Source organism: Tyto alba, unplaced genomic scaffold (assembly GCF_018691265.1).
Source record: "Tyto alba isolate M040663 unplaced genomic scaffold, T.alba_DEE_v4.0 Super-Scaffold_5, whole genome shotgun sequence".
NCBI classification, from domain to species: domain Eukaryota; kingdom Metazoa; phylum Chordata; class Aves; order Strigiformes; family Tytonidae; genus Tyto; species Tyto alba.
The window spans coordinates 4,942,018-4,954,352 of NW_024881326.1; the positions used below are offsets into that span (position 1 = coordinate 4,942,018).

At 40.4% G+C, this 12,335-nt stretch overlaps 1 protein-coding gene across 6 annotated transcripts in view; it reads right to left on the minus strand.

Annotated features, from left to right (window-relative positions):
- The window catches only part of GAB3 (GRB2 associated binding protein 3), an 82,398-nt gene that overhangs the window by 44,176 nt on the left and 25,887 nt on the right, over positions 1-12,335 (minus strand). Inside the window, exon 1 of one of the 6 annotated variants that reach the window (XM_042807510.1) lies at positions 978-997. The exons of the other annotated variants lie outside the window; for them this stretch is intronic. The gene's annotated coding sequence lies outside the window, so the exon portion shown is untranslated. Of the gene's footprint in view, positions 1-977; positions 998-12,335 lie in introns of those variants that run through there. 6 annotated transcript variants of the gene reach the window in all.

Genomic DNA, 12,335 nt, shown 5'->3' on the forward strand with positions numbered 1-12,335 from the left:
TGCCTGCCAAGATGAAGTGAGAATCTTGACTCCAACTAAGTGATATGCTCCTATTTAATCATCTTCTGACTTCAAAGACAGTGAAGGTTTTCTTTCTGAAAAATTCCATTTCACAGTATGCATGTGAAACATACACATTGTGTATAGTATGAAACTGAGAGGACACTTCCTCTTCTAATGCAAAAGCCATGCACCATGGAGAGGCAAGTAAGCATCATACACGAACGTGTGCTTGAGCGGTATGTGGAAATCCTCTTGGGTGTTGAATGTTGGATGCCCACTAATTTTGATTTGCAAGTCGGCCATGCAAAACCAACAAGCATAATTAACCCCTCTCTGTTCAGGAGCTGTGTGGGAGAAAGCCTCACCAGGGTTCAGCAGTGAGAGAATGCAGGGTTTGCTTCTGTAAGCCTTGCAATGATCCCTTAGGTATTTCTCTGTTAGTGGCTGAGTCACCATCCCTGGAGGTTTTTAAAATACATGTAAATATGGCCCTTAGGGACTTGATTTAGTGATAGACTTGGCAGTGTCAGATTAACAGTAGGACTTGATCTTAGAGGTCTTTTCCAACCCAAATGATTCTATGATTCTGTGATTCTATGGTTCTATGATACAGTGATCTTGCGGTATGGGAGCTTGGACTGTATAAACAGAAGAGCTGTTTGTGCTCTGAGTAAGGAAGTTTAAATTTGACCTGCAATGAGCGTGTAAAGCTGCACAGAGGAAGGGCTTTCTCCACTGCTGTACTCAGAGCAATCTCTCTTTTGTCTCAAAGGCCACTGTGGCTATGACTCACACACAACCATCAGACTATTAACACTTTTATTCCAACTAGTTATTTCTGGCTTTCAGCAGTCAAAATACCTAAATGCCCAGAGTGCTTCCAGTGTAACTATAGAAATTACAACAACAAACAACAGCAGCTCGACTCATGGGTCAGCTAAAGCCAAGCTCTGAATCACACACTTATTTTTTACCTGTAGTTATGAAAAGGAATTTAAGTCTGGACAACAAGGCAGTAGATTTCCCAGCTACCAAGAAGATGCTCAGCCAGACAAGCTCAACTCAGATTCTGTTAGATGCTCATCCCTTCCAGGGAAGATGTTAGCTGAGGAGTGGGTTCTGCACAGCTCCCTTGGGTAACAGGCAGCCCCCAATCAGAATATCATCAGACACAGTTTGTAAATCCACTTGAGGCTAATGAACTGTAAGAATGTTGCGAACTGATCTTTCTTCTTCTGTGTATTAATAATCTATATGTTTCAGAGAGCTCTATGGGGTTTATCACTATTAACTGTCTAAGTTACAACAAAGATTTTGTTTAAGTTCTAGACCTCCTTTACGCTTTCAGTCGTCCTATGCCTGCAGCATCCGTGAGTTCACCATCAGCTGTGTCAGGAATTAGGAACTTCAAGTTGGAAGGGGTAGGCTCTTCTAGAAGCAGCCAGAATGCAGTTAAATTAATTACCTTGTGTCTCAAAAGCTTTACATTTTATTTTTAACCAAAATACATTTGCTTATGCAAGACTGCACTGTGTTGCTTCTTCAGCACAATTGGTTTCTTAAACTCTTCTCCTTCTCTAAAAAAAAGTCAAAATTTACCATATATTTTTATTTTTTAAGGGATTATAAAGAAAGGCAGCTCAGCAACCACACACTTTACACGTACATAAACCAAAGGCTGAAGTGCAATGTGAGAAACCAGATTAATCACAAATGAAGAACAAAGAGGTTTGAACTTCAGAATGCGCAACTCTTAACTGTATGTCTGACTCAATTTCTGGGGACCTGTAAAAGTGCTCCTAACAACTCTGAATATAGAGGACTATATGTATATATTAAACAAAGAGAACAGTCATTGATCCTTCATTTGTGTTTCTGTTTTATTTATAAAAACAATTTTGCTAAACTAGAGGGCCATGAAGTAAATAAAATAAAGCAGAATATAGTGGAGCAAGACCCTTATGATTCACTGATAAACCATGAGAGAAAAACACCAGTCTGGAAGCATCCAACCTTTCACCAGAGCAAGGACCAAGAAAATGTCTAACAGGAGCAGCAAAGCTAACATGGTGAGAGCCCACAGTTCACTAAAGCCATATGCCTCATCTTAAGTGAAAACAACCTAAGCTAAATTAAATCCAAAAGATCAAAGTTGACAAAAATAAAGCAATACACTAAAGAGGGAAAGAAAACATATAATGAAGTTATTGTTTTCTTCTGGCTTTCATGAAAACATACCAATGCAAAGTGCTGTCTACAGACTTGAAGACAGAGTTGCACAGAGGAGAGAAATTCTGTCCTGTGAAGGTTGAGATAATTCTTGCATATGATACCCCAAAAGGGTGGCCCTGAATGAGAAAAGAGATTTTCTTTTAAGGTGTTGCCTTTGTTGTCTGGGTGGTGCACACAGCAACAGGGCAGAGAACAGCGTGTAGAAGGGACATCTGTAAAACCACAGATGTTGTCAGGTGCATTTGGAGATGGGCACTGTCTTTGGAACCTTTACAGCTTTCTGCTGTGGATTAATTGTCATTTTGAATAACAAATCTCTTGTGCTTTGTAGGGAAAGACAAGGTTCCTCCTCATGCCATTCCCCAGGTCCTTGGTGATTTCCAGGGGAGGGATACCCCAGGAGTTCCCTTCAGGGAGAAAGCCAAACTAGTAAAATCCCTTCCTCTGATCCCTCCTACCCCAACACAGAATATTATCAAGTAAAAATGCAGCTATAGTCACAAGCATTAGCAGATACAAAAGAGATATCTGAAAGTGGTGGTTGTACACAGAAAGCAGTAACTGCTTTCCTTTTTTAGACTTCATGGCTTATTTGTTTAAACCACAGAGACATTTGCATGCTACCCATTTCTGGTCAGATACAAAAAAATAAAGCAGAAATAAATGCAGAACAAGTAACACCTCCTGCTAACTTTCAAGGTTAATTTTAACTCATGAAACACTTTAGCAAAGGTCTGCCAGTTGAATTTACAATTTTAAAGAGGCAAACAGTATGATCAAAAATTACTTTTCAAAGAGGTGGAAAGAAACAACAGAACCCCAACTATTATCTTTTCTTATTTTAAACTTCATCCCACACTTGACACAAATTTAGATCTGAATGCGGAATTACTCCTACTCTTCTCCTTCACTTATGACTCTTTCTTTCCATGTTTTTCAGAGAGGCAGTTTGTAAATGTGACTTGTTAGGATGCAGTGTAAAAAGTAACATGTATGCCGCAGTCAGTAACCCAACCAGGTTCTGTGTTGCTGATGTGGTTACTAAAATGTTAAATCTAACTGCTCGATTCAAATTAAGCCAACTGGGAGATAAAATACCCCCTGCTCAGGACAAAGCTTTGTGTTACAAAAGCACACATTGCTAAATCAGCCAGAAGTAAGTAGACTCTAAAATACAAGTTTATGGACGTTTTTCAGTCAAAGAATAAAAGTGTGGCTCTAGCATAGATGTGGGCAGTTCAGAAGAGATTGACAAGGTGCTTGATGTTTTTAGGCTTTTAAAAGACAGACTGATAGAGACAGTAAAAGACAAGTGTACACGTGAACTTGTGAGAAAGTTTTATGATTGACCTAATCCTTCTGCAGATAGAGAAGTCTTTCCTAAGTAGAAAATGTTGTCTTAACGTTTGTGTCAGAAATCATTACAAAATAACAGGGATCTGTTTCCCAGGGATATGCCAAGGGAAGTGCCTCTTCTCTTCCCAAAGACTGATTTAGAGGGAAGACCATAGAGGGAAAAAAAGGTATCACACCAGAAGATGATAAATGGCATCCTGGCCTTAGTGAAACACAGGAAAAAATTCATTTTCTGATTTCAGCAGGTTACAAGAATAATCAGACAAATACAAAAAACATGCATACATGGCATGATAAAGGTGAGCGATACAATGTAATGTCTCAAACTATGGAAGCCTGCTGGAAGGTAGTCTGATGGATTGGCTGTAAAATGTGGAGGCAAACTGAAAAAGCTTCCAAAGAAGGCAAGGGAGATTTTTACAATATGACTCCTTGCCCAGCAAACTGTATTTTATTGGGGAAATTTCAAGGACTGCAACAGACAGAAAAGCCTTGGCCACTGGCTGGTTTTGCACTCAACACTCCCTGAAATTTGTGGTTTCTGATGGTCTTGGTCTATACCAGGTGCAACTCAAAGAATTTTGCTCCGACTCTGGTCCTTTCTGTGGCACTGCTGTAACTATTTTTGTGTGCAATCAGAGCAGAAGTTGGACAGATGAAGACTTGATGTGAAACACAAAGCATTATCATTGCCAGCCAGCAGCTCCAGAAGTTAGAGTATTTGATCAGCTGGGCTTCCAGGAGATTTTAAAGAAATAGCAACCTGACTGATCTTTATGGCATTACAATGTGGTTCTTGTTTCAGATGAAAAAGTCCTAGTGCCATTATTTAATGTTCATATCAACAAAGACTGGGTGCTGCTGATTTTCATTCACCTTATCAGCATGGATTCTCAGCTTATCTTTGATATACCAATTAACTTTTTATTGTGGGATCAAACCAACATCAAAGAGTTGAGATAGGAAACAAAATGGATTTAGACACTTAAATAACTTATACAACCTTACAGATCTTACAGTCTAGCCTGGAGCAATGGGATATTTGTACCTGTATTACTTAAAAGGGCACCTCTAAACCAATAATGCAGCAAACTAATGAGCCCATGCTCTTTTGCATATTTCTGTCCTGCTTTGCAAAAGTAAGAATTTGGATTATTTTTTCACTTCTGAAAAAAAGAGCTTGAAATGTGTCTTCCAATAATTTATTCATGCAGTGTAATCAAGCACAGAATCTGACCCAGCTTAGCAGAGGCACGATTTCCAGCTTTGTGGTTTTCACCTCTGAGAGTATTTACTACTTTCTTACCAGTAATTACCACAACCATCTCCTGCTTTAAATTCTACTACAGAAAAAGGTTACCAGTTTGTTTCATTAAACTTGAAGGAGACTTCATTTTAAAACTCAGGTGAATGGAGAACTTCCATGAACCAGGTGATAAAACCATTTGCAAGTTTTTTCTCTTTGCTTGTTCACCAAGTTAGGCGTTATTGGCTTGTGTCTAAAGTATCCTGGCCAACAATTCTTTTCTGTCCATGAAGTATTTTTTTTTTGTTGTTGTTTAATACACACTGTGCCCAAAAGGACAAATGCTTGGAAGTGTTTACATTTTTCACTCGTTTCTTGGAAATCATGACCCACAGATAAAAAGAATACTTCTGCAACAATAATTTGGCACTTACAGAGCTTCTGGTCTTACTGATTGTTTGAATTCATTTTTTTAAACCTATCACATATGTTAATATTTTATTCTGTGAATTTCTTATAACTTAAAAACAGTTGAGAATTACAGTACTTATTAAAATTATTGCACTGCTAGTGTCATGAAGTTATAATATACATAATTTACACAATGTTTTATTGGAAAAAAATGAAGACAGAGTTTTAAGTCTATATAGGAATTTGGTGATATTCAGGTACTCATCTTTCAATAAATCCAGTAGAAGACTATCCTGCTGATATCTTAAATATGCCATAAGATATCTTTGTTCATCTTTCTGAATGCTAATTGTGCTCCTGTAACCCGAGTCTTCTCTCCGTTATAGTTTATTTCAATTCTTATGAAAATCAAGCAAAATAACTCAATTGCATTGAAAGAGAGCTGGATTAGGACTCTGAATTTGTTTAATCCAAGACTCCTTCTCCATGGCTGATTCTGTGTTCATTCCTATTTGACAGCTAAAAGGGGAACTCAAAATCAGGTGCAAAATCAGACCCATAATGTACAACTGAAGTTGAAGATGAATGAAGCACTAAAATAATCCCTTGCTACTTCCCCATACCATTTCTTGCCTCTAGTGTGAAACTTTTGTATTTTTGCAGAGTACTCTTTGTTTTATTGTTTTTCAGGATATTTTCACTTTCATTCTTTTGCTGTAAAGAATCCATGTCTTTAGAAACAGTCTGTTGCTATACATACTTTCCAATCCATATTTAAATCAAAGCCCATGCCATATACTAATGATTAATTTCACGTCACAAATTGCTTCAGGTGTCTGTTAGAAACACTGTTTTGATATGGAGTTACGTGATAGATGTCACGTGCTCTGTGTTAGAAACACCTTTGGAGAAAAGGAGCTCTGATCTTCCAGAGCTCCAGGACCACAGCCCTACTCACAGTCCAAACGACCCTGCTCCACAGTCCATTTTGCAACATACAATTAAAGAAGCTGAGGTACAAGGGAGAGAAAAAACAGTGACAGATCTTTCCATTTGCCATTTCCTAAGCCTGTGGCTACTTTGCTTTTCTGTGGGCTAGCATGGGTCACAACCACACAAGGAGGCCAGGAAAGCACTTGTATGGATGCTGAGGGCTAACCATGAAAACCACCAGAAAGAAGAATGCAGGAGAGGTGGGACTGGCTGGATAAAGTCAAAAGCAGCAAAGCCAGAGGTCTCTAAAGACACCTTCAAGTCTTGGGCTGCACTGAGCATAAGAATACTTTTTTTTTTTTTTTTTTTTTTTTTTTTTTTTTTGTGTGTGTGTGTGTGAAGACACCACACCACAAAGCTGCTGCCTCTGTCCTGCTCCAGAGTTTCATGTGTCAGACACAGCTGTGCACAGCTCCATGACTCATTCAGTGGCTGTGCCTTGTCTTTGCGCATGGAAAAAGGAGCAACACTGCATTTGCAGCCAGGACAATGTGTAACTGGAAGGCAAGTTCCCCAACTGCAGCCTGGCACCATTTCCACAGAGGTTTACTACCAGTGACTTTTGATACCTAAGAATCTTCTCCACAGTGCTCCGCTTCTAGTTTGGTCCTCGATTAATTAATGGCTTGTCACTGTGAAAATTTTTCCCAACAGCATCATATTCAGGAAAGAGCAATTATAATCTAAGGATTGAAACCACTAAATGTACTATGCATACACAGTTGGACTCTTTCTTATTCCACTGAACTAAATTAGTAATTAATGACATTTTCACCAAAAAGCTGAGCAAATCCAGGAATAGTAGTAAGCCAAATATATAACATAGTCAGACATGGGTTTCAAAAGAACAGGAGTCAAAGCTGATGAGGAGGCCTCGTGTAGTTAAATAAGTACCTGGATACCTCAGTTCTTTTCACCTAGCGAAGATGTCCCCAGCCTTATCACAGTTATACCTCTGACCTTAGGAGATCAGCATTAGACAACACCCCTTCTGAAATAACAGGTTTTTGGCTGGAAATTCATCAAGTCAACATTTATTTTTAATAACTGGATTACCAACAGGCGTTGGACATGTCCCCCTCTCCCCGTTCCTTGTTACTGACTCTCTACCCTGGGGCTCTGGTATCTGCTGAATAACGAGAGCGCCTGTAGCCTGTTCCCAGAACAGACACCATCCGCGGCTCAGCGTTTTTACTGGGAAGAGAAGAGGCAACACCCTGCACTAGCAGAGTGATAACTGGCTGTTTCAGCTAAAGTTTTTCAAAGAAATTGCTACGCTACAATTGTAAGTGCCACAGGCAGCAAGGGTATCTGCAATGGCAGAGCCCTTGTCAGAAGTGGTCAGTGCTTCTTACAAGGTCTTCCTACAAAAGGTTAAGGTTTTTTCCAGCACTCAGGAATTTCTCTTTACTGCTCTGGAGGCTCCTCCAGTGTCTTTCCCAGAACCACCTGATGCCTGTTGCCACCATTCCTATGTGAGAACAATCCCTGGACAAGTCAGGAGGCTGCAGATTGGGTCCGTGAGCAGCATGAGCACTCCAATGCTGACTTACACCATTTCCAAGGAGGAATGGTGGCAAACAAGATTTTTTTGGTCCTCTTTATGTTTCTTCCTGGCAAAAGTCAATATACCCAAACACATAAAACTAATTTTAGTTTTCCTGGAGGTAACTTCCTCGCTCAGCCAGTTCACTGAATATAGGTACCATGCAATTTTCCAGATGGCTCCTAATGTTCAAGCACAGAAAAAACATAGTTTGATTATTGCATTCTGACTACTCTATTGCACAAGTATGTTATGAAAGAAAAAGTTATGTAAAAATCATAGTGGATTTCACTATTTCCTATTTAACTGTTTTATTGCAAGCATGTACAATGCCCTCAGAATTCACTTATGTAGAAAATATGTGAGCCAGCATAACATATTTTTTAACATCCTTCTGCATCTTCACAATAAGACAGATGCTGATGTTTAATTTTTCCTGTACTAACATAAAACCTTCCACTTTGACTCACAGTCCTTATGCTGAGAGACACTTCGGAGAATTTTGTTTTATGAACAGTGAACATAGACCTGGATTCTTTTGTTGTTGTTTGGTTGCTGCACATACAGAATTTAATTGTGGAAGATAAGAACTTTCTCCTTGCTAAACACACTTTAAAGGTCCAAGAGTGAAGTATCCTCAACCATGTATGCCAGTCCACCACCTGGTCCCAACAACCTTCATTGAGGGCTCACAGAATTACTGTTATCCCAAGGACTGGCCAATCCACGATGGAAATGACAGTCTACCCTTGGCCAAGCTCAGTGCATTTGGTAGTCTTAGTGCTGGCTCCAGGGGACCATAACAAAAATAGGGGGGATAAAAGGATCTTTTTGTTTGCAATTCAAGTAAATATACCAAGGGCGAAGGAGACCCAAAACCTGAAATATGCTCTTAAAACTGCAAGATGATAAAAGGAATCTGACAGGACAGTGTGGGAAAGCAGGGATTATCACTGCTTGTGTCACTGCTGCCTGAATTTAAGGGCATGTCTGTAATTTTACTAGCATAGCTGAGCTGCCATATATCTGCTGGCACAAGTATGCCATGGGAACACTGATACAGGAAAAAAGAACATTGTTCCCAGTTTAGTTTATATTGCTTCAGAAGCAGTTTAAGATAAAGGAAAAAGATGTCACTCATCCCAAGAACATCTGAGAAAATGTTTAGCAGCGTAATTATAGTGATTTGAATTCATGCATCATTATACACCTATGTAATTTTCCTGTAGATTGCACTGGAAATTGAGCTTCTTGAAACAACTTAGTGGTAGTCATTTCATCAGTGTTACACGTAAACTAGTTAGTGAGACAGATTGTATCACAAAACATGGATTACTGGAATTTCCCATATGAATATATTGCTCTGGATTAACAGAGGTTTGTTAGAAAAACACTGGAAAAAACAAAGCTCCTGACACGGTTAAACTGAGTGGCAGTGCAATGTGGCTCTGAGGTAGCAATGGCAGCTCTAAGCTATTAGTGGTAAAGATGCTTTTTCCAGGATCTAGCTGTAAGTGCATGGGTGATTTGCAAATGGAGCCCAGAAGTCTCACAAACAGTAAGCAGCAAAACAGATCCTCTGGAGAAAGTCAGATGCAAACTGGTCAGTTCTTAAACAAAGAATGGATTTTTAGAGACTTTTCTAAAGGTTTTCCCTAAAATTCCCACAGAACTGCAGTTATTAGGGAAGGTGGAAATCACATAGGATGCACATGAAAACTCTCTGGCCACTGGACTTCACTGCTGGAGGAACTGGAATTGTAGGAAATAAACCCAAAACATTCCAGTGAGGCTGTTCTACAGCCTGAAGCAGGAGGTTTCTACCACGAGAGAAGCGCCAGCTCAGCCTGAGAGCTGCAGCCCAAGGCAGGAGGAGAAGTTAGCGATGTAACGTCGGTGTTAGCGCGACTGGCGAGGACCTGCACTTCTGGGGATGGCTCTTGCTCCGTTTGGAGAAGAAAGGCAAACCATGGGGGATGAAATCGCTGTAGTGCAGAACAGCAATATGAAATATTGTTGTGGAAAGCTCGGAGTGCAAGCGGACGAAGCGTCCTGATGGGGGACAGAGGGCCCATCTGGGGTAAGGAACGTGGCATCCGACGTTACCCCATACCATGCACAGGGCAGGGCTAGGTTCCTGCGTGGAGCCTCGCCATTACTCTCATGTTCTCACACATGCCGTGGTGCATAGCAACTCATCTGCTGGGCCATCTGCTGAGCTGCCTGCGTACTCGAATTAGGACTGCGACTCTTCATTCCTACGTGCAGTTTTCAAATTTTACACCCTCCCATTTGAAAACTTTCTCCTCCTGCTTGATCCATTACATCACCCATCTTCACCAGCTGGGACTGACTGCTAGAATAGTAGGTGTTTAGCAGCCTTCACGCTGTCTCTCACCCTTCAGATTAATAACCTCACCTTGGGGAGAAACATCATACGCACTTGCCTCACGCTCTGTGTATTGCCCCATCAAATGGGATCATCATTTCAAAGATGGTATGGGAATTCCCCAGCCAGTGGCCAGCAGTCAGCATCTGCTTTTGTATTATATATTTCTAGGTCCTCAGCATGCTGCTGGCAGTGAGTCATGCAAATCTTATGCCAGGCAAAGCAAAAATGGCTGCACCGTGCATAGATTTGATTTCTCAAATAGAAAGTGAGATTTTTCAGTGACAGTTTACTCTTTTTAAGAAGTTACCAATTTCTCTGCAACTCTGCTTTTATTTTTCACCATAATTCTAGCCGGATGTAATCTCTTTGAGTGGAAAGTTTTGTGCAAAAGATGTTACACAAAATAAAGTGAAATAGTGTGTTTTAACATATTCTCATCCATTCAGTGTCTTCAGTTTCAAATTATAAACTGGCAAATGCTGCAGTTCCCGTACCACATACCAGCTCTCCCAGTTACAGTGGAGCTACCAGGAGCTCTGATAATGACAGATCTGGAGGCTTCCACCGTGAGGCAAAATCCTCCTATTTGCTTTTCTCTCCCCATTCCCTTGTTGCTGAGGAACATGGCTCTGTGCTTGATCTGCATCCAGCCAATTGATACAAAAGCTGAAGAGAAAAGCCTGAAGCCCAACTCTGATATTCAAGTTCAGTGTTTAATGAAGACAAGATATCACCAGTCATAAGGTACTGTTGTTAGTAGTAAGGAATATGTAGGGGAAACTGCTCAGATTATTTCAATGTTCTCCATAAATATGGTCATAATGGGTTCGGATTTGAGACTGCATTTTTTTGGCTTCTGGTTTCTCCTTAAGCTCCTATATTGCTAGAGAACATGAGGTGCCATTTCTATTTCAGGATATTTTTTTCTGATGAGTCTAAGTACTTTATATCTAAAAACTTTTCAGAGAGGACAAAGAGGCGTTCCAAGCAGATTTGTTCAAACCAATAAATTCATACGAAAGCTTCAGATCTAACCTTCCAGTTTGACTGCACACCTGCCCAATTCCAGCAGTTTATTAAAGCCAATATTTACTTGGCCTTTCTGTCTATTATGGGTGCATTTTATTTTAGAAGGGAAAAGTTTTCTGCTTGATGGCATAGACTCAGTTGTGCTACATCACCATACTTACTTGCTGTGTAGGGTTATATGCCTTTTGTTTTCAGTCCCAGCAAGGAACCATGAAGATCCTGCCCTAAACTGGCACCACTAACTAAATCTGGAGTGATTCTCCATGACCACGTTTCCACTCAGAGCAGCTACCCTGATCACAGCAACCCCAGGTGCAAGTCCAAAGTGACCAGCTGCCCTGCAACAGAATGATTCCAGGCCTTATGACCATTAATAGTACAAGGTCTTATGTCTGAGTACTTTCCTCTGCTCCTTATCTTTTATTCCTATGGATGGCACATCAAACAGTTGCTTTCTTAAAAAAATCCCCAATCTCTGAACTGAAATCTATAATGCTATGCTCATATAGAGATCCCAGTTCCATTTCCAAATCCAGTAAACCCGAGGAACGAGTCAAACTGAAACCTGCCTGTGGGTGCACAGTAAATTCTGAGCATATGAGAATTAGGGCGACTGCTGCTGAAATCTTCACATAGCTCAGGTTGCTAAACTACATGCAAATCATTTGCTTGGAAATGTTCCTGAGACATACCACTGAGGTGCATCTCTGTGACTATCCCTCTCCATCACTGTATTCTGGAAAGGACTGCACAGCTACTGCTTCACACCAGCTTGCTCTGGCTCTTCACCTCCCAAACCTGTGTTGCCCGTTATCGAACGGCAGGTTTCACTAAAGCATCTCTGAATCCATGACAAGGTAAGTGCCATGGTGAGGGGAGTTCCTAGGGATTTAAAGCAGCAGTGTAAAGATACTTACTCTTCACTTTGGTAACTATAGCTTATCTGAAACCTGGTCACGTTTGCCATCTTCTGCCTCGACATAATTTCATTCAATTTTAATAATCAAGGTGTTTGCCCCAACAAAGAGCACAGGCAAACATCATTGCAGTCCACTTGGAATACTCTAATGGGTAAACAGCTTTAATTTACCAGCCAACAAACCAAGTTTAGTTATAAAGTTTAGAAG